Consider the following 21649-nt stretch of genomic DNA (forward strand, 5'->3'; position numbering starts at 1 on the left):
GGTGTCCGATATATCAGACAGTCCTGGATGACGTGGTCTGCGGTTTGTTCCTCGGCGCCACACTTGCACGCCGCACAGGATACCAAGCACCATCTGTGCACCGATGAGTGTAAGCGTCCGACACCGGTCTGGAGGCGATTAAGCCTCACCCACACCGGTCTGTCTGACTCAGCTCCTGGGCAGGCCCCGGAGGAAGGCATAGTAGACTCTCACACTCTGCATCCCAACACGGTTTGTAGCTATTGCGACGTCCGCGTGGGACCGATTTTTTGGCCGCTTTCACCAGTATGCCGCAGAGTTCCTGGTACGCCTCGTCCACGTTGTTGGTGTTACTGTAGGTGATGGGAGGCACCTCGTGGATCTATGGGTAAGGAGGCGGTAGCGTTTCCAGTTGGCCTTTCGGAAGTTCCATCGCTTCACACACTGCAAATTGTTCTGCACTTGCCAAGATTTAAAATCTTAGATTTGGAAATATCAGATGAATTCTCGTTTTAAGTTATTTACTAGTTTCTATCTTATTTCTAGACTCGAACCAGCTTATTTTAAGATTTCTTATCAAGTAAAATTATCTTGCTGCATGGACAGATAATTTCACTAGAATTGAGTAATTTCTCACCAAATTCAGTATTTATTTTTTGTATTTTAACTAGTGTCTTTTGCAGTGCAGGCTTGCTCGGGACGAGGTCCACGAGTTAAAGGACAATGCTCGTTTTTGACAACCTGGACCTTATTTACGGCATATTATAAGACGTTTCACTCACCGAGATAACTTTGGTGTAATTTGGAGGCCTGTAGAAGAAATTTAAAATCCAGCGCGAGCCAAGTATATCCATGTAATGGCGGCGGACGGGGCACTGAGAATGCAGCTTCTAAAAAATCTCGCGCTGGATTTTAAATTTCTTCTACAGGCCTCCGAATTACACCAAAGTTATCTCTGTGAGTGAAACGTCTTATAATATACTGTAAATAAGGTCCAGGTTGTCAAAAACGAGCGTTGTCCTTTAAGGCATGGTTATTAGCGATAGTCGATGTTGGGAACGCGGGAACTTTCCTAGCAGGCGTCTATCAGGGAGTCCCAGTTTTCCAGCGACCTGAGACAAAGCTGAGATTTTTTGTGTGATTTTCACATGTAAATCAAGCATTCTGGTGCATTCTGAGAAAATAATAATGGCAAAATGCAACATTTCCCTGTATATGTTACGGTCAATGTGAGAAAACGGGGAATGCCAGCGTTCAAAATGCGATAATTAGCTTACTCATTGATTTCGCATTAACCCACGACACCGTTAGTATGTGTTTGTTTTTAGGCATTCATTTTTCCGAAGTTAACGTTAACAGAATACTAGAAGCCCCAACAACGGAGCTAGGCTAGCTAGCAGGATTTGTTATAGCAGCCATCTTGGCTCATTTGGTTACAGCAGCCATCTTGGTGGATTTCATGTTACTCTTAACTGTTGAAATGGTTGCTCATTCTGTCAAACGGGTAAAGAATTGTGTACTACGTTTTCACTCACATACAAATCCAAATTTTGCATAATAGGTACTCATGATGTGGACTACTAATATAGTGTCTTGCAAAATCTATTTAATTACTGAGTGTGAAGGGTGGTAGACATGTTGCCCTGTTCCTCTAAACGTGTCAGAAATCACGTGGTCCTGTGGAGTGTGCATGTCAGCCTACGAGAGGGTCACCCACCCACTCTCTCTCTCTCTCCCTCTCTCCCCTCCCATGCTCTCAGTTGCCAACCTCCCAGTTCTTGTTTGAACTGAGCAAGAAGCAGGTGAGCGGGACAGGAAGAGGCGCTAAGACGGGGACAGGCGTGGCCAGGGGCAGTCCTGGGACAGCACCACAGGCTCTGTGAGTCTTGTTCAGTTGAATGCCCTCATGAGTATTAACAGAAGAGCACCATATACATATGCACACATACACTCTAACATGTCGCTCTCTCCTCAGCTCAGCCCAATGGTCTCTGATGGTTCTGTCTGGCCAGCCCTTAGGTGGAGAAACACCTGATCATCAATAAAGGCATGCACACGTAAGTACAAATGCACATACGTTTCCATAGACGGGATAAACAAATGGGGATATTGATATTGAGTTAATGTTAGCGGTAGACATGTGAGATTCATAAGACGCATCACTGACGCCAGTGACGCCACAATATCAGGGAAATTGAGCAATTGCTTCCCTGTAGTGCAAACTTGCAAGATTCGCTCAGTTATTAACCCTTCTTGCCTTTTTTGTTGTTGGTTTTCTCTCTCCTCCTTCCTCTCTGTGCAGTTCTCCTGTGTGCTGAGCCGCTATCCCATGTATTGCCACTGCTGACAGGGTAGAGCTCAGCCCCATGCAGAAGTGAGTGATGAGGAGAGGGAAGATCATTTTCCCGTTTTTTTTCCCTCCAGTTTTAGGAACCGTCTCAAGAATGTGTTCCCCACTTTTATGCCTTTAAATCAAGGTTGGAGTATTCCAGGTGTGTGGCCATGGCCATGAACACCAGTAGAGGAGGGAACCAAGTGTCTCATTCTCTCTCCACAGTTGTTTGGTTGTAACCCCCCACTAGCTACATATTCATTCAATCTTTATTTACCCTCGTGAATCAATTGAGAGTAAGCTCTCATTTACAATGACGTATAATCACTCTATATTTGAACTTGTACTACAGGTGAGATAATCCTTTTTAATGGTCTCTCTCATTCGCTCTCCTAGCTGTGATGTTAGAGTTGTGCAAGACTTGGGTGTTCTCCTGCTCTGAGTGCCCATTCTCCTATACCTCCCAGATCTACCTCCACAAGCACATCAAGAGGAGCCATGACAACCTCTGTCTCTACTGAGGAACACACAGAGCATTATGAAGTAGCCAGTGCCTTGGCGAAGGTGTTTGAGCAGCAGTCATCAATGGATTAACTCCCAAGACACAAGGAAGAGACAGCGCAACACACGCTATGACTCCAGTGACGAAGGTAATATAATAAAGTGCATTCAACAGTCCCAAAAGAGTACTACTTGAGTTGACTAATCTGAGCTAATTTACCTCTACTATATGTTCCAGTGCCCAGGCAGCCGGTCGGCAGAACTCAGACCAGACCAGCTATGCCAGGTGCCAGAGCCGGAAGGCCTGCTCTGCCAGTTATCAATGCAGGTATCCATGCATGTTTGTGTTGGTGAAATGTCTATGCATATTTGCACACTTACAGTTAACTCAGGACTTTCTGAAGACTCATGTACTCAGTTCACTAATTCGCTCATCTCCCATCTCACTACTCGGCAGTAGATGTTCATCGCCCGGGTCCTTTGAGCCAAGGCGCTGTGAGCCCAGGCCCTTCAGCCCTTCAGACGTCCAGGCACGAGCAGCATGCATCAGCGATTAGCACCCCGGCCAGACCAGGTCAGGGTCTGACATGTCTCATGTCGAGTTGATTCTTCCCCTTATGCCAGAATCACTACGCCGCCAGCACCATAGTTTCCTGCTCATCCCTTTATCCTCTGGTTTTCAGGTAGTTCTCTGATGCCATCGCCTGTGAGACCAACAGCTCCAGCAGTGTTGCCATCAAGCTCTGCAGATGCTGGTATGCTGAATTTTGTGAACTACTTCATGCTGCATGTAGGGATATACTTTGAGCTGAATATCCATTATGGGACCGTACAATTACTTATAGCCACATCTGTGTTTAATATCCAGACTTCCAGAGGATGATGTGTCAGCAGTTCTCCAGTGTCATGCAGAGTCTGAGGGAGATGGCACAGACAATGATGAGGCTGGAGCAGAGACTGTCCGGCGAGTCTGCAGACAGCTATCGGGGAGCAGTACTGGATGACCTGCACCCTGCTAAAACGGAGGAGCTGCTGGTCTTGGAGGAGCAGCTGAAGGACAAGGATCATCAAAGGAAGATGGTGAGTAACTTCAGGGCAGAACTTTGTTCCTTATTTTTGCAGGGAAGTGTTAAGGAAATGTAAAAGTAAATGATTGTCTTTATGTTTTGCAGACACGATATCTGAGTTCCATTGGCGGCAAAGATCTGCCAGATGTGGTCCGGCGGGTGCTGTCAGCCATTGCCATACACAGAGTGTGGTGTGTCCACAGCGTCCATGGGAAGAGGGGGAAGAAGCCTCTGAAGAATATGACCCTCTACAATGTCATATTACGTAAGGGATTGTTCATATTTTCGCAAAATAATACATTGTCTTTGCTTCATGCCATGTGCATTGAAACCATTCCCTTTTTGGTTAAAAGGTGCAGTTATGGCCTGTAAGCCAAGCACCACTGTGACGGAGGTGTCTGCCCAGCTGCAGGAGATGCTGAAACATGCCCCTGCTCGATTCAAAAAGGTATGTGATGTCAGGCAGTTAATTTTCTCGTATCCAGTGACATGGCACGCTTCCAATGAACGTATGCGACTTGCTTTTACAGCCATTTCATTATGTCCTTAGGCATCTGCTCCAGCCCAGCTGACCTCCCCAGCCCAGCCCCTGACCGCAGCTCCAGCCCTGACCACAGTGGAGTATTCAGATGAGGATGACCTCTTCTGCCCAGACCCTCGATTCAGATGTGGGTGACCCCCAGCCCGTCTCCCTAAACCTGCCTTTCCAGCCTGCCAGGATGGATGCCTTTTTTGTAAATAGTTTTTGTAAATTTTAACCTTTTTTTTGTGGGATACAACGGTCTGTTCCCGGTCTGCCTGCCACAGAATGCGCACTGTTTCATTTTTGTTTTTAGAACTTTTGCAATTGTCAGATAATGGGTTGCTAGCCAGAGCTTGTACATGCTTTTTTTTGCTTTTCTGGCTATGCGTAATGTGACAGACCGTAAACCTCATCCTTGTAAATATGTATACTTTTAATTTGTAATGTACTTTGTGTAATAAAATGTTCTAAACTGTTAATGGTGTTCAGTCTTATATTGGTTTGTATCATAATGCTTGCTGCTATATCCCCATATAGCATTAATTCGTTTTTGTACTGGTAAATGCTAAATATAGCCAGTGGTACTGCAAATGCTAAATATAGCCAGTGGTCAGTAAGTGACCATATTTGCACCGTGCGAAAAAGACGTGCAGACCAAGTCATATAAATACCTGTAAATCTAGTGTCAGCCAAGTGAGTTTATTACGGAAGTTCCTGCCCACGTTTTTTGCACGCGGCCGCACCATATTTGCACCGTGCGAAAAAGACGTGCAGATATAAATACCTGTTAATCTAGTGTCAGCCAAGTGAGTTTATAACGGAGGTTCCTGCCCACGTGATCACGTGCGTTCTTTGCACGCGGCCACAACTTCTGAATGACGTGTCGTTCTAACGTAGCGTCTACTAAACGACAGATCTCGCGTTTCCGTAAATGGCCGCGTAATTTCCGCACGCGGCGCAGATGAATCGTCACCTATAGCGGCCGTATGTAGAACGTTTGCGCAACCTGCGTGTGTTAGTAGGGAATGTTACTAGCTAGCACTTGTTAACTAATGTGAGCATCAGCTGCTTATCCATTTATCAGACATGGAGATCATAATAAAAAACCTTACCGTTTTTATGACAATAAGCTACACTAATACTAAGAAAACGTAGCTAACTAACACATTATTTTACAACGACAAGTACTATTTCATCATCATTGCTAAATAGTGAGACGGCATCAAGCAGCCTCAACTAACCGTGTTTGAGGGCGCAATGAGACAGAACCAAGCCCCCAGGATCAGCTTGGCGCATTGAAGCCACCATGGGCTTTCAGGCCAAGCCCGGTATTGCACGGCATGCGGCCCAAGAACCCTTATTTCCCATGTTAGTGGATGATGATAGATAGGGCTAGAAAAGGAAAACAAAATTTTTCTGGGTATCATTCAGCATCAGAGACCAATCTTATCAATATAAACTTTTAGTTTTAGGGGTTTTGGGGTTTTTGAAGCCACCAATACCTGTATTGAGCCATTTAAACATGTGCTGTGCACGAGCCTCGGGGACGCGCTGGTCGCGCGTTCGTGAGTCCTGCGAGCTCGGGAAAGCACGTGACCATAGGAAGACCCGCCCTACTCTGCCTCTGATTGGATAGGAAGTCATGTAATGACGTCGCTAACATTTGCTATGCTTTTAGCAATGAAGCTTATGATCATGCTAATCAGAACGTATGTCTATGATGCAAATGATCATGACATGTGGTTACTTTAGGACATCGTTGGAAAAGATCTAGAGGGTAAGTGGGTCAATGTTGAATAACTTAGCTAACATTATCTAATGTTACATTTCTTTATATTAACATCAACTATATTGATAGGCTAGGGAGCTATGCTAACGGTAGCTAATGCTAACGGCTTAGGGTTAACGTTACGTTCGGAGGTCTCAGATGTATTTCAATTTTAACAATGTTGAGCATGATCAATGTGACATTGTTCATACATTGATTACAGTCTGTAATCTTGTCTGGCATTATTTAGCTATAGTGGGCTGATGCTTGCTGCTGCTACTATAGCATTTGCCACATTATACATCAAATTAATCAAGCATAGTGTTATTACCTGAAGGCATTATTACCATTGCAAGTAAGCATGCCATGTATATGCCATGCCTGGAAATCAAATTAATAGTGTAATTATTCCCCATCATAGCTCATTGTACACTGATATAATCATTCTCCTTGCCTTTGCTAATACTCATCTCTTTTATCAAACTTTGTGCTAGGAAAGAAATCTGGCTGTGATTCGTCACTAGTGCTCATCCAGGCTGTTGTCATCTCCCGCCTGGACTCCTGCAACTCCCTACTTGCTGCCATCCTGCAGCGTTGGCCATCAGACTCCTGGAGAAAGCTGCTGCTAATCCCGTGTTCAACGGCCCCATGCTCTTCCACACAACTTCCCTACTCCTATATGTATAGTCTATATGTTTTTACGTGTTTCTTTACATGTCTTTACATGTGTATTTGTCAGGGTTTGTCTGTTAGTGATTGTCGTGTCCCCACTCTTGGCCTGCACCTTGACGTGGTGAGTGGGCTTTAAACCAAGCCAGGCCTTTTATAGTTGTGTTTTGTGTTTTTCTGTTTGCTTAAGTGTCTAATATTGAAGGTACAAAACCTTTAAAAAAGAAAAGAAAAAAGAAGCCCCTTCCTTCCCATAAAATTCCTGCGATTGTAACAGGTGTATTGATTCCACCACACTTGCCCACACTGGGTTCAAACCCGGGTCCTCTGACTTAGGAACGCACCCACCTTTCTAGAACACTGCCACCAGCTATCCCAATGAAAAGCTAGCGAATCAATTGTGCACATGGGCAGTACTAATACTGAGGACAGAGTTTAAACCAGTTCAACCAGATATTCACTGAGCCTGATGGGCACCTGCCAGCTAAAAAACCTAGTACTGTCACCCTCCACTTCTGCTGCGCCTGTATCCAGCCATAGGGGCTGATTATTTATAATGATGTTGGTGAAGTTTAAAACCTTATTTACACATAGTGTTTGCTGTTTTAAAAGATAAATGCAGTGATATGAGGCGCCACCTATTGGTGAGGACAAAATCATTTTTTGACTGACTAGATGAGATAATGAATTCCTGATGTGCATAATGATGTCACTAAATCCCACTGTGATTGCTTTTTCAGTCAGTGAACAGGAAGCAGAGCAACCCCTCTGTGTTCGATCACCTGATAGAAGAACCTCCTAGGTGAGACCACACTACAGTACGTTGCTCCAGTAAACATATGAAGACCCAGACGTATTTAAGCTGTCTTGTCTAATTTGAGCTGTCTTGTGAAGTCCCTGTTTTTCACATACTCCCCCCAACCCCCCCCCCCCCACCTACAGATGTGTAGTGCTCTGATCTACAGTCCCCCAAGTACAGGCAAGACCCCAGTGGCGCGGGTGCAGACTAACGAGTGTAGGCAGGGAAACACAAAGGTGTCTATAAGGAAAGGAGCTGACTGCCTTAGCAAGTGGGTTGGTGAATCAGAACACATAATCAGCTCTGCCTTCTCTTTGACCAGGTTAGCCAATGGGGCAACTGTGGCGGTTGGGGGAGGGGGGTATAATTATTGGACAGGACACCTGACCATCATCCTCAGTGTTGACTGAGAGCTTGTGATGGCTGTTTGTTGGTCTCTCCCCAGGTCAACCTAATGAGATCCTCCTTCATCTTCTTCAACAAGATAGACCGGCTGTCCCCAGTATGCTCCAGCAGACAGGACCAGATACACAGGTGAGGCCTGTCTGTCACAGAGCCACCGCCTCGCTCCGCCTCTGGTGTAACTCGGTTCTTTAGCTTGGCTGCGTACTTGATTGATGTTGCACATGGGCGATTGGAACTAAACTAACCTTGCGTTGCATTTGTCTCTCTCTCTCTGGCTCTATCGTGTCCACTCTGCTGGCGCTGATGGATGGGTTGGACAGTCAAGGGGAGCCAGTGGTCCAGTTCCTGTTCATGCTTGGTTGTTGCCTACTCACCTTCCCATCTCCTGCATCACCTGCCACCTGTCTCCACTCTGCCCAGCTGCACCTCATCCCTCATTACTCTTAGCATTAATACCAGTCAATTTCCCTTGGTTCTCTGTAAGATCATCCAGTCATCTACCAAGTCTGCTCAGCTCTTCTGTCTGCCATATTTTGAAGTTGTTTATTGAAATTGAGTTAAAGTAGTTTGTATGGGTCAAGCATCCTCCAGTTTGTATGACTCAAGATCTGTTTACTGCCATGTATATGGTTCACACATACTAGAAATTTGACTAGGGTTAAGGCATACACTGGTGACATGTTTTTAATTGTTTTGTGATCACTGTCTTTGTGATATTTTCTGATGACCAAGCCTTTGATCTAAGCAGAGCCTTAGCACATTATGGAGGAACCATGTCCCTTTCTTTTACCGATCCCTGAGAGCAAGACCTGTGAATGTCCTGAACAGTGTGGTGGCCACATTTGTTGGGAATTTGGGTGGAAACAGTGTGGAACATCATTGCATAGTTTGACTGCCATTTCATACCAACATTAAGAGAAAGTGGAGAAGTAGGCTATACCTAGAAAATACTATAGTTGTGCAATTCGTTTGTACAGTCTAGTAGTTAAATGGTTAAAAATGGGCAAGCAATAACATTGGAGGGAAATGTATACTGACACTGATGATTGTTTCAGAAATGGTCTGAGACAAAATAATGAAATGTTATACATCAGTATTGTGAAACACTGAACATATTTTAATGACTGACAAGGAGAGAGGAAACAGTCCAAGTTAATCAATAATAACTAGGCTCACTATGAACAGTGTGTATTATTGGCTCTGTTCTGACATCAGTGCACAGTTCATTCCACCACTGTGAGGCCAGGACAGAAAAAAGCCATGGCCACGCCAATCTGCCGTAGGGGGGCTTGGAGCAACTGGGGAACCAATCACCTCAAGGCAGCAGAGCTTGACCACAGCCTGGAGGTCGGAGGGAGCTGTTCATTTGCCCTGTAGGCTCGAACCACAGTCCTAAACTGGATGGGACAGCGCAGGGAGCCAGTGCAGAGAACAGAGTAGGGAAGTTTTGTGGAAGAGCATGGGGCTGTTGAACACCAGGTCAGCAGCAGCTTTCTCCAGGAGTCTGATGGCCAACGCTGCAGGATGGCAGCAAGTAGGGAGTTGCAGGAGTCCAGGCGGGAGATGACAACAGCCTGGATGAGCACTAGCGACGAATCACAGCCAGATTTCTTTCCTAGCACAAAGTTTGATAAAAGAGATGAGTATTAGCAAAGGCAAGGAGAATGATTATATCAGTGTACAATGAGCTATGATGGGGAATAATTACACTATTAATTTGATTTCCAGGCATGGCATATACATGGCATGCTTACTTGCAATGGTAATAATGCCTTCAGGTAATAACACTATGCTTGATTAATTTGATGTATAATGTGGCAAATGCTATAGTAGCAGCAGCAAGCATCAGCCCACTATAGCTAAATAATGCCAGACAAGATTACAGACTGTAATCAATGTATGAACAATGTCACATTGATCATGCTCAACATTGTTAAAATTGAAATACATCTGAGACCTCCGAACGTAACGTTAGCATTAACTAACTAACGTTAACCCTAAGCCGTTAGCATTAGCTACCGTTAGCATAGCTCCCTAGCCTATCAATATAGTTGATGTTAATATAAAGAAATGTAACATTAGGTAATGTTAGCTAAGTTATTCAACATTGACCCACTTACCCTCTAGATCTTTTCCAACGATGTCCTAAAGTAACCACATGTCATGATCATTTGCATCATAGACATACGTTCTGATTAGCATGATCATAAGCTTCATTGCTAAAAGCATAGCAAATGTTAGCGACGTCATTACATGACTTCCTATCCAATCAGAGGCAGAGTAGGGCGGGTCTTCCTATGGTCACGTGCTTTCCCGAGCTCGCAGGACTCACGAACGCGCGACCAGCGCGTCCCCGAGGCTCGTGCACAGCACATGTTTAAATGGCTCAATACAGGTATTGGTGGCTTCAAAAACCCCAAAACCCCTAAAACTAAAAGTTTATATTGATAAGATTGGTCTCTGATGCTGAATGATACCCAGAAAAATTTTGTTTTCCTTTTCTAGCCCTATCTATCATCATCCACTAACATGGGAAATAAGGGTTCTTGGGCCGCATGCCTTGATTTGACTTGCAATACCGGGCTTTGGCCACTACGTCAAATGGCTTCATGCGCCGGTGAGCAACTTTCATTGAAATGAATAGGCAGCCATTTTCAATGCCGTCTCCAGTTATATTATACCTCCATGGACAGAACGCAGTCCAGCTTGGGGAAATATTATTTCTTGATTAGCTAGGGGCGATAATATCTTCAGCCCCATGAGATATTTTTGATTGGCTAACCGTTACTATCCCATTGTCATGTTCTCGCTTTGTTGAATGCACTGGAAAGGGCCGAGAATCTATCGCCCCTGGGCTAAGGTCTCATTCACAGAAGAGAGATATAAATAAACGTAATGGTTTATATTTTATACAACCTGGTATCACCCGGCAGACGTCAGAATTCGATGTTTGTCCATCGCCTCCAAACGTCATTTTCAGACGGCATCATACAACTCCAAACGTCATTTCTAGACGGCATCATACAAATGATGCAAATAACGTATATGCGTGGAACTGCTCGGGCAGCGAGCATTGAGCAATTCCCCTGCGCGCCCGCACACCTCCAGGCGTGCGTGCCCGCGCAGGGGTATTGCGATATGTGGAGCGCGCCCACTAAGTGAGCGAGTAGCTCCACTCCTGGGTGCAGTTTCGTAAATTTGCATGATCCCTGTGTCCACGTTAGAACACGAGCTATAAGAACAGTAGCTAATGCTAGCTAATAATAATGACAGTAAGAATGTGAGCTAGTTGGCTAGCTAGTAGTCTTGTTTGCTAGTTGCTTGTAAAACGTTGTTGTTGTTTGCTAGTTTTGCCAGCTAGTTTTGCACTCTGTGTCACCATAGTTGTTTGACCCACCCAAAAGCGCTCGCAAATTTATACCCCTTGTCCATCACGTGTTCCAATGTGAACAACCAACTACAAAACTCTGACAAACAACCAATCAAAAACGTAGGCATATCCAACGTCGTCTGCCGATGTTTATAACTGTATGATGCCGTCTAGAAATGACGGTATTGTACTTTTTAAAACCACCAGACCATAACTTTGATGACCACAACTTTTTTTAAATGATTAATTATTATGTATATATATATATAAAAAATAAACTTTCACTTTTCACCACCGCGGGGCGGCGCCCCATCGCCCTTTATTGACCAGCCGCCTCTGTCTCCGAGCCAGTCGGGGATTGGTCGACGAGAGTCCAGTTCAAATTTGATGGACGAGCGTAGCAAGGCCATGTTTCCTGCTTTGGATAGACCCAGCTAGAGCGAAAGTTGGGAGAACTAGCTTATCTGCTGTTACGCAGTGGGTCTCCTGGAGGAGGACGAGGGCCTTGGTGATGCAGGCCATGTGCTCGATGACGTCGATTTTACTGGGGGTGAGGCCTTCGGTGTTCAGCTGCAGAATTCAGGGTTGGGAGCCGGCAAGCTCCGCTGGCTGCTCTCCCCGCCTGTGGCAGCCGAACACCAGCCCGGGTGGTGGCCCTCAGTTGGCAGACTTTGCTTTGCTTACAGTGGTTAATCTCAGCTACTGACGTGAGGCACGACGTGAAGGTGTCTGCCTTTTCAAGTATTGCTAACAAGTCGAGCTGCCGGTAGCGTATCTGGCACATGAAGTGTGATTTAGGCTACTTGGACTGTCTTCCACGTTAACTCACTTCACGGCAAGCTACAGTTTTTGTCTTTTCTGGTCTTTTACATTTAGTCCCGACTACAGTATGCCTTTCCACCCCGCGTGGGGTGTTAGAATTCTAATAATAGACTTCTTCGATAACTTTGTCTTTGTCTAATATATCCCCTAAGCACCCATGGATACCCTAAAAGGATTAGAACCACAGATGTCTTTTATGTCAAACCACTCACCTCTAGATACATTATTTTATTGAGCGTTAATCTCTTCACTTCTCCATTTCTGCCTGCTCCCACCCTGGTGTCTCTTACTTACTATTCCTCCAAACACTCATCTACTGGAATGTTCTGTTCTTCCGTAAGATGTCACATCATGATGATAATATCCCTCCGCGCACAAAATCCAAGAGTCTTCCCATTGGTGTCCACGAATATCATCGTTTTCCCCCAGAAGTTCTCGCTGCAGCGAAGGCTTCTGGGTACTCAGATTATGAACCCCCCCTACCCCGCCAATCATTCTCCGTCGCTAATAATCCCTCTCTTCTCTCTAATTCCCCCTCCTCTCCTCCTCTCCAGCTCTTCTTCCAGTACTCTGGTAATCATCGCCCATCTGGTCAATCAGTGTGCTTGTTTGGAGGAACCCTTGGGTCCCTTCTTTCAAAGAGCTAAAGATTTGCTGCTGAAAATGGACACCTCAGTCAGATTCAATCATCCAATCAGTTTCTATTCAGATTGACTGATGTTTCCCACAGTGGCGCACATCATACCCAGTTTGAACCTGCAACTTGCGTTGCGAGCACTTTACTCCATCTTTGCACTTAACACCATATGTGCATAACCGGTGGTTCTGTGACCTGCACAAATTAAGAACCACAGGTCAGTTTCCTAACGGACAAAATAATTTGGTAGAGGCATTGTCAAACACCGTTGGGTTTTCATGTGTCCCTTACGAGAGATATCTAGTCTGTGTTACAGACCAGTCTCAGTTCTCATGACAGCCCTCCTTTGTGCTTTTGAATGAGTGAAGAAATACAGCAACTAGGGGGATTCAATCACTTATTGTACTTATGGTCCTGGCTGCCGTAGTGGGCTGGTGCTACAGGAAGAAACACATGGCTGCTAATCAAATGAAAGCCGGAGTGAGACACACTGACACACACGCACATACACACATACACACACGCACACACACACTCACATACACACAAACTTAAGGCATGATGATTAGTGTGAAGTCCAATCACTCACTCATTCAATCAATCACTCTGTCTCTGTCACACACACACACACACACACACACACACACACACACACACACACACACACAAACGTAAGACATGATGATTAGTGTGAAGTCCAAGCACTTGCTCACTCACTCATTCAATCACTCTGCCTGTCTCACACACACACACACACACACACACACACACACACACACACACACACACACACACACACACACACACACACACAAACACACACACAAGCAGAGATGGATGTGGGTGAGAGGCGGGAAAAGAGTGTTTCATTATGAAGATGAATTTATTCATGAGTCTGTCAGTGTTCTGATGCTATAAGAGATTGTAATTTAAGAAGATTCTCACTTTTTCTCTCATCTCAACTGTTCACATCACATTAATATACTGGGAGCTAGTGAGCTGACTGAATCTAGATAATGTGCTAATACTTCTGGGTAAATCCAAATCATGGACATTTAAATTATGCACCACAAACGATGAGCCGCTTTGGACCGTCGTCTGGTAAGAGGCATGGCTGGATAAAATGATGATATGATAAGATGTTAATATATATGTTGATGAATAGGATTCTGGTGAGGATCTACTCTGGACCCAAGAGGTTATACTGTAGGTAGACATCCATCTACCTACCCAGACATCTTAGTTTCTATGCCCCCAACCTCTGGAACACCCTACCGGAGTGCCTAAGAAGGGCCGAAACAACGGAGGTCTTCAAGCGAGACCTCAAGACATACCTTTTCGACCTAGCCTACAATCACTAGCTAGGAACTTGAGACACAGAAAGGCAGCCTCAAACCTACCTGTGAATCCTCTGTATACATTGGTCCAGTAGATGCCCCACTGTCGCCCGCAGACAATAGATACCCCCGTGTCAGTTGTGGATGTTGTAGTACTTAGTTAACACACACACGTACACACAGACACACACCAGTCCACATCCAGCTTAGGCCTGGACCTGGGCCCAGTTCCCTTTCCCCTCACCCTACCCCGGGTCCGTATCCTTTTCCCACCCCCAACCCTACCCCCGACCCCTGCCTCTAACTGGACCCAGGCACACCTACACTCACGCTCACACACATACAGACATACACCAGTCCTGGGCTCAGATCCCCTCCCCCTCACCCTAACCCGGGTCCGTATCCTTTTCCTACCCCCCACCCTACCCCAACCCCTGCCTCTATCTGGGCCCAGGCACGCACACACACACAGACACACATCAGGGTTTGCCACACCTCTCCCATGATGCTCTTATCCTTTCTTGCTCTAAAAATGTAGTTTAATGTAATGTACTGCTCTATATATGGCTCTGTGTGCTACTAACCCTGTTCTGCCTCCCCTCTCCCTAGTGCCTCTCTCTCTCCCTCCTATCTTCTAACCAGGTCCAGTGGATGCCCCACTGTCACCAGTAGACCACCCTGAGTCCGATAGATACCCCTGTGTCTGCTGCAGATGTCGTAGCAAATTAGTTAACACACACACACACGTACACACAGACATACAACAGCCCACTTCCGGCCTTAGGCCTGGGTCCAGTACCCCCTTCCCCTCACCCTACCCCGGGTCCGTATCCTCTTCCTACCCCCATCCTACCCCTGACCCCTGCCTCTACCTGGACCCAGGCACACTCACACTCACTCACACACACACTGACAGACACCAGTCCTGGGCTCAGATCCCCTTCCCCTCACCCTAACCCGGGTCCGTATCCTTTTCCTACCCCCCACCCTACCCCAACCCCTGCCTCTATCTGGGCCCAGGCACATTTATGCACACACAGACATACACCAATGTTTGCCATGTCTCTCCTATGATGTTATTAGCCTCTCTTACTTTGAAAATGTAATTTAATGTTATTTATTGCTCTATAAATGTTCTTAGCCGGTAGACAAACATACTCCAGGAGCTTGCTCGATCGCCTCGCTGAGAGGGGTCAGGGAAGAATTTTTACAGCTCACTTATCTGGCCCCCGGGTGATTACTGTTTTTTTGCTTCCCTCTGGAATATGTAGGGGTGGGATGTCTGCCCACCTCCCTTGTTCTCTGTAAAGCGCATTGTGTTGCCTCTGGGTATGAAATGCGCTATATAAATATAGCTTTGATTGATTGATTGATTGATTGATCTCCGAAAATGACGCGGCATATTAGCAAACTAGGCGTTATTTACATAAACTGACCACATATTGGGAATCTGCATGGCTACTTTCCAGCCTGAAAAAATATTAAAACTTAAAGTGACAAAGTGATAGCAACCTTTAGCCTGCTTTAAAATCCCTGCTATCGCTGTTGGCTGGTGCGACATGCATATGTGAAACTTAACTGTATACTTCAGTGCAGTCTGTTGGTAATGGCATACTTAATTATATTAATTATTATCATTATTATTATTATTAGGTGGGCTAGCTTGTAGAAGCTAGCCCAACTTGTGATATTCCCACTTTCTTTCTTTCTTTCTTTCTTTCTTTCTTTCTTTCTTTCTTTCTTTCTTTCTTTCTTTCTTTCTTTCTTTCTTTCTTTCTTTCTTTCTTTCTTTCTTTCTTTCTTTATTAGGTGATAACTTGTGATATTTCTTTCTTTCTTTCTTTCTTTCTTTCTTTCTTTCTTTCTTTCTTTCTTTCTTTCTTTCTTTCTTTCTTTCTTTCTTTCTTTCTTTCTTTCTTTCTTTCTTTCTTTCCTATGTCCTATGTTCCCCGGGTCATTTGTTCTCCCCCAAAAAGGGTTCTATGTTCCCCAGGTCCTGTGTTCCCCGTGAAACACGAAAGAAAAACGTGATTATGCCATCGTATGATTTAATGCCATGGCATGATTTAATGCGAACAAATCAGGTAAAATATTTTAAAACAATAGCTAATGGAAGAAAATAAGAAACCACTGGATGCCGAGTGTGCCGTTTCTTGTTTTCTTACACACAAAAAATGCAAAGATTAGGTAATGGAATATGCAGGGTTGAATGTTTTAGTTTTTCTCCTTTTTATTATTTTTTATTTTCTGAAGTTAGCCTATCACCAAATTAGATAACTGTTGTCTATATTTTTTCATAGGCCTATGTGTGTGATGGCCTATTTATTAAACTTCAGTTATTTCAAGCGTATAGTGGTTCAGTGACTATCATTTGTACTGCGAGCGGATCCTCTCCACGGTGATTTTTTCCCCAACGGATTTGCGCCTCGTGAGCCATATCCTAACTCACAGAAGGATGGGTTTGGACTGGGACACTGTCAACTTCACAAAGGCATCAAGCAGCTTCTCCATTCATTGACATAAAACCAATAGTAGGCTAGCCTTACAATCTAGAATAGCCTACATTATACTCAGAGCTGCTTTGGGTAGCCTGTGGCGTCATGCATTGCGCATCACTAGGCTAGGCTACGTCTGATCCATGTCAAGTTAACATGCAACATTTCGGAAACTTGATGTGAAAAAATGCGGGCATGAAATCATGCAAGCCTCGCATTTTGCACGGTATTCTGCGATTATTGCGATGAAAATGCAACCTTTCTAAAATAGGTGCATAATCTGCCCCTTTTGTCATTAACATGTGATGGCATAATCACGTTTTTCTTTCGCGTTTCGGGGTAACATAGGACCCGGGGAACATAGAACCCGGGGAACAGGACCCGGGGAACATAGAACCCGGGGAACAGGACCCGGGGTAGAACCCTTTTTTGGGGGGAACATAGGACCCGGGGAACATAGGACCCGGGGAACATAGACATAATTTTAGTTTATTTTAGTTAGTTTTGTAAACACACAATACAGTTTTAGTTAGTTATCGTTTTTTTGTAAAGCCTAGTTTTTCTTTTTATTTCAGTTAACTAAAATGTTATTTCACACTTAGTTTTCGCTTTTAAGTTAGTTTACTTACTTTACTCGTTAACTATAATAACCTTGGCCACAACGCATTGCCGCGACGCAATAATGTGCACGGGGCGTCAGTAATGCCTTTTTTTTGCTTTCCCCGTTTGCTATTTCAAAGGGTCAGCACCGAAGTGTTGTGGACAACGACTCGATTCAATTGGCACAAAAGTAGCCGCAGACATCTAGACAGTATGAGGCAAAACATTTTTCAGCATGCTTAGCATTGCTGAACAGCCACAGTATATGAAGGCTACAGGATTGGCATTAGAAGCCCCAAATTAAGTGGTGACAAAAGAATTTACTCTTCCTACACAGAATAATTTCAGGCCAGAAAGAAAGTAGTACTGCTAGCCAGTGTTTAGACAGCATTATACAGTTTGTTTGATTGTTTTTTGCATCAGTTTGTTTGTCCCCCCCAAAACTGCCCCCCCATCATTTTTTATCACCAGCCATCACTGGTTTAGGGTCAGGAGAGGCCACAAGCCAAAACCATTCCTCTCTGTAGGAGAGGAGATGGCTATTAGGGAGAGTGAGTGCTCGGGCACTCTGCCGTCTGTGTGGGAGGCTTGAAGTGTTTACTGGCCTCTGGAGTGAGGCACACTCATTGGACGCCTCAGGGCCTTTGCTTTGCGTACTTGTTGTCAAAAAGGAAACCGTCCAAACATGTTGACAACACGGTGGTTCAAGGTTATGAGAGTGACCTTGGCCACAACATCTGCACTCTCAGATATACAGGGATAGAGAAGGTTAATAACCCCCCTAGAGGAGGCGACCATAAACGCCTAGCCTACTACTGCAGCGAGAGACTTATTATATTCACACGTTAAACACAATGTCTCCCTGCAGGATGAAGGAAGGCTTTGACATAAAACCTTTTCTGTAGGCTGGTTTCTTTTCATTTTTTATTTTCATTTTTGATATTTCTCAAGTTTGTGTTTGTTTCCTCTCTACTGTTATACTATCTGTCTGTTGAACATGTGTTTTACATGAATTTCAGAATAACTATGTTTGCACTATAATTATTGATGTGCTATTTAAATACTTTTACAGTACGATACTAATGTCAATACTAGAGCCTCTGACATCTTACTGAGTAGACCTATGGAGGCAATGATTATTTATACTGTGTTGTCTTTGTCTTTTAGGGTGAGGATGCCCTCTTGTGTATAGAGTTTGTATGTTTCACTTAATTGGTGACACACCCATGTTACCCCTGGATATATACCCCTCCCCCAACACCTGTTCAGCACTGCACCTTGAAGAAAGCCTTACAGACGAAACGTTGTGCTAATAAAACTCATGTTGGGAGCTTTATACAGTGTGCGGACCGTCTTTATTTCTACGAGAGTGACGCAGACATCAAACTAAGGTCTGTATAGATACCTGAAAGGGTTCAGCTTTGTAAACTATTCACTTTTTTCTGGAAAATTACAATGAATCACTTTGTGAGGCTTGAAATTATTTTTTATTGGTGGCTAACAGCCATTTTGTGAATGCTGAATTGTGAAATTGTTTGCTGCTGGGTCTTAAAAAGAAACTGTCATAGCAGCTTATACTGTACACATCTATTTGCTTGCTATTGTCAAGCTTTTCATTTAAGCAATTATTTTGCTACAACAGGCGGGTGTTAATAGAATTAATTAACAAGCAAACCTTACCCATGCCAGGGCATTCTGTTGCCCTAAAACATTTATTCTTGAGAATAACACGGTTTGCGTCATTACTGTATTTGACGAGAATGCATACAGTTAACATTGAACACACAACGTTATGTGAGTTAAGACTACAGTAGCATTAACCTACTGTACATCATAGATGTGCTGGAAATCTGTCTGGATCAAGGGACAGTATGCTACTGTATGTGCAAAGGCTACTGCTTTAAGTGGAAAGCTTCAATAAAATATAGCCTGTAGTCTATGTCTACTCAGAATATTAGTCAACAGAGAAAATGTGAGTGAAGTGCAGCTCTGTTGGGAAGCTCAATGCAGTAGTGTTGATTAACTTCAGGTGCGTTACGCCTACTTCACTCTGCTAGGCTGCTACATACTATGGCTGCTATAAGCCAACATGCATTAACCAACTTTTTGTTTGCACGTATCTTCTCATAATGATGAATCCCATTGTTTCAGAAATTGAAAGTGTGAGCCAGTTCTCCTGAATTAGCATAGGTAAACACCCCACCAGCCCCATAAAAGGGCATGACACTGCTGGCCCTGTGTACACACAGACGGAACCGAGACCAAGCTCAGGATCCTTGGGCAAAATTAGGCCCTCTGCAAGTGGATCCTGACTTCCGGTCAGACAGACTCCAGGTGGTGAAGGAAGGCAACCACACCTTATCCCCCCTTACACTCAACACGGGAGCCCCCCAGGGCTGTGTGCTGTCCCCACTACTGTACTCCCTGTACACACACGACTGTACAGCCACCTTCGACTCCAATACCATCGTCAAGTTTGCTGACGACAGCAGTGATAGGCCTGATCACCAACAATGATGAGAGGGCCTACCTGGAGGAGGTGAGGCTCCTGACCCAGTGGTGTCAGGAAAACAACCTCCATCTGAACGTCAGCAAGACAAAAGGAGATGGTGGTGGACTTGTAGAGTGAGTGGACAGCTTCAAGTACAGTACCTTGGTGTCCAGATCACCAAGGACCTGACATGGTCAACACTCATAGACACTGTGGTGAGGAAAGCACGTCAGAGACTGTACCACCTCAGACAACTGAGGAAATTCAGAGCGTCCCACCAGATCCGACGGAGCTTCTACTCATCCACGATCGAGAGCATCCTGACTGGGAATATCACCACCTGGTACGGGAACAGCAGCTCTCAGGATTACGAGGCCCTACAGAGATGTAGCAGATTATGGACATGACAAATAGACCATACTGAGAGACCATCTCGCTGACAGGAATGTTGGTGATCTCAAACTGAGCTGATGAAGATCTGCAGGCCTCCAGGCAACCCAGGGACATCCTGCTCTCCCCTACCCAGGGACTAATCAGTGGGAGGTCACACAGGGGGAAACATGGTTCATTTGGACTGGTTCCTTTCAAACCCACAGTAAACCTGACAGAAGCCTTTCTAGCCCAAGGGCTGGTCTCTTGAAATGGGATTTTTGGGAAACCATTAACTTTTCCTCTCTTCACAATGGTCCATTTGCAACTTTAAAACTGAACCATTTGCTGTACAATCAGTTGCTGTACATCGTGCAGCGCTGAAATTGAACTCTGAATCTCCGCGAATATCAACATCCGCCAACAGTCTACTCCTCTATTTTAAAACTTAACTAAGAACTGAAACAAATGACTGTCCTCTTGAGGGGATAGAGAGAGGGAGAGAGAGACCGAGAGAGAGAGACACTGTTGGCTCTTGTCTCTTATCATCACCCCTGGGCCCAGGTGCAGCCATGGATGTATTAAAAGAACCGGATGCGGCATTGAAAGATCTCTGTCCAATGTCTGTCCATTCATTCCAATGAATCTTGTTCACCCAGTGGATGAAGCAAATTGATCATGAAGTTTTTACTTCCTGTAGATCATTGCACCTGTGCAGTTCTTAGTTTAGTTTTATGATTTTATTAGTTGTGCTCCATAAAACACCTGCTGCACCATTCATCATACTCGCATCCACTCACCGCACTACTGATATTACTGATTATTTCACGTCATTGTTTATAAAAAAAAAAAATTGTATTCATTAAATATTCTGTTAATCTTGGTTTTGGGCATGTGGCCCTCTTTATTGTGGATGTTGAACTGGGTTGTAACAAAAACATAGAGCAATTTTCTTTTGAGCTATAGTAAATTACTCTTTTTTTTGGCACTGCAGGCTCCCTGAGATCTGAGCTTGCCTTATTGCAGTCTTCATGGCTGCCTGAGATCACTCGTGTTCGGGTGATGTGAGAGCACGGCTGCGCTTATCCTGCCCGCTGAACCGGGGACTCAAAACACATTACAATTTTCTGCCTGTGGATGTGCCAAACTAAATTAACCACCGCACAAAATCCAAGACAATGTCATCAGCCCACCAGCCCATCAGCCCACCAGGCCACCAGCCACCAGCCCACCAGCCCAGGCGGCTCTGAAAGAGACCTTTTTTTCCTTGGTGTTTCTCTCTACGACTCTGCCTCCCCCACCAAATGTGCTTTATGAATCATGGGGCTTTTCTGGGAATTTTCCATGTGTGAGAAGCCATCAGTACACGACAGAGCACAGGAGAGAAGACGAGGGCAAAGGGCTGTAAAGGAGTGAGAGACTGAGCAGGAGGGAGGGGCTTCATGAACATGGGAGGGAAGAGGAAGGAAACGGTGAAAGAGAATA

Source organism: Borostomias antarcticus (genome assembly GCF_949987555.1).
Source record: "Borostomias antarcticus genome assembly, chromosome: 19".
Classification (NCBI taxonomy): Eukaryota; Metazoa; Chordata; class Actinopteri; order Stomiiformes; family Stomiidae; genus Borostomias; species Borostomias antarcticus.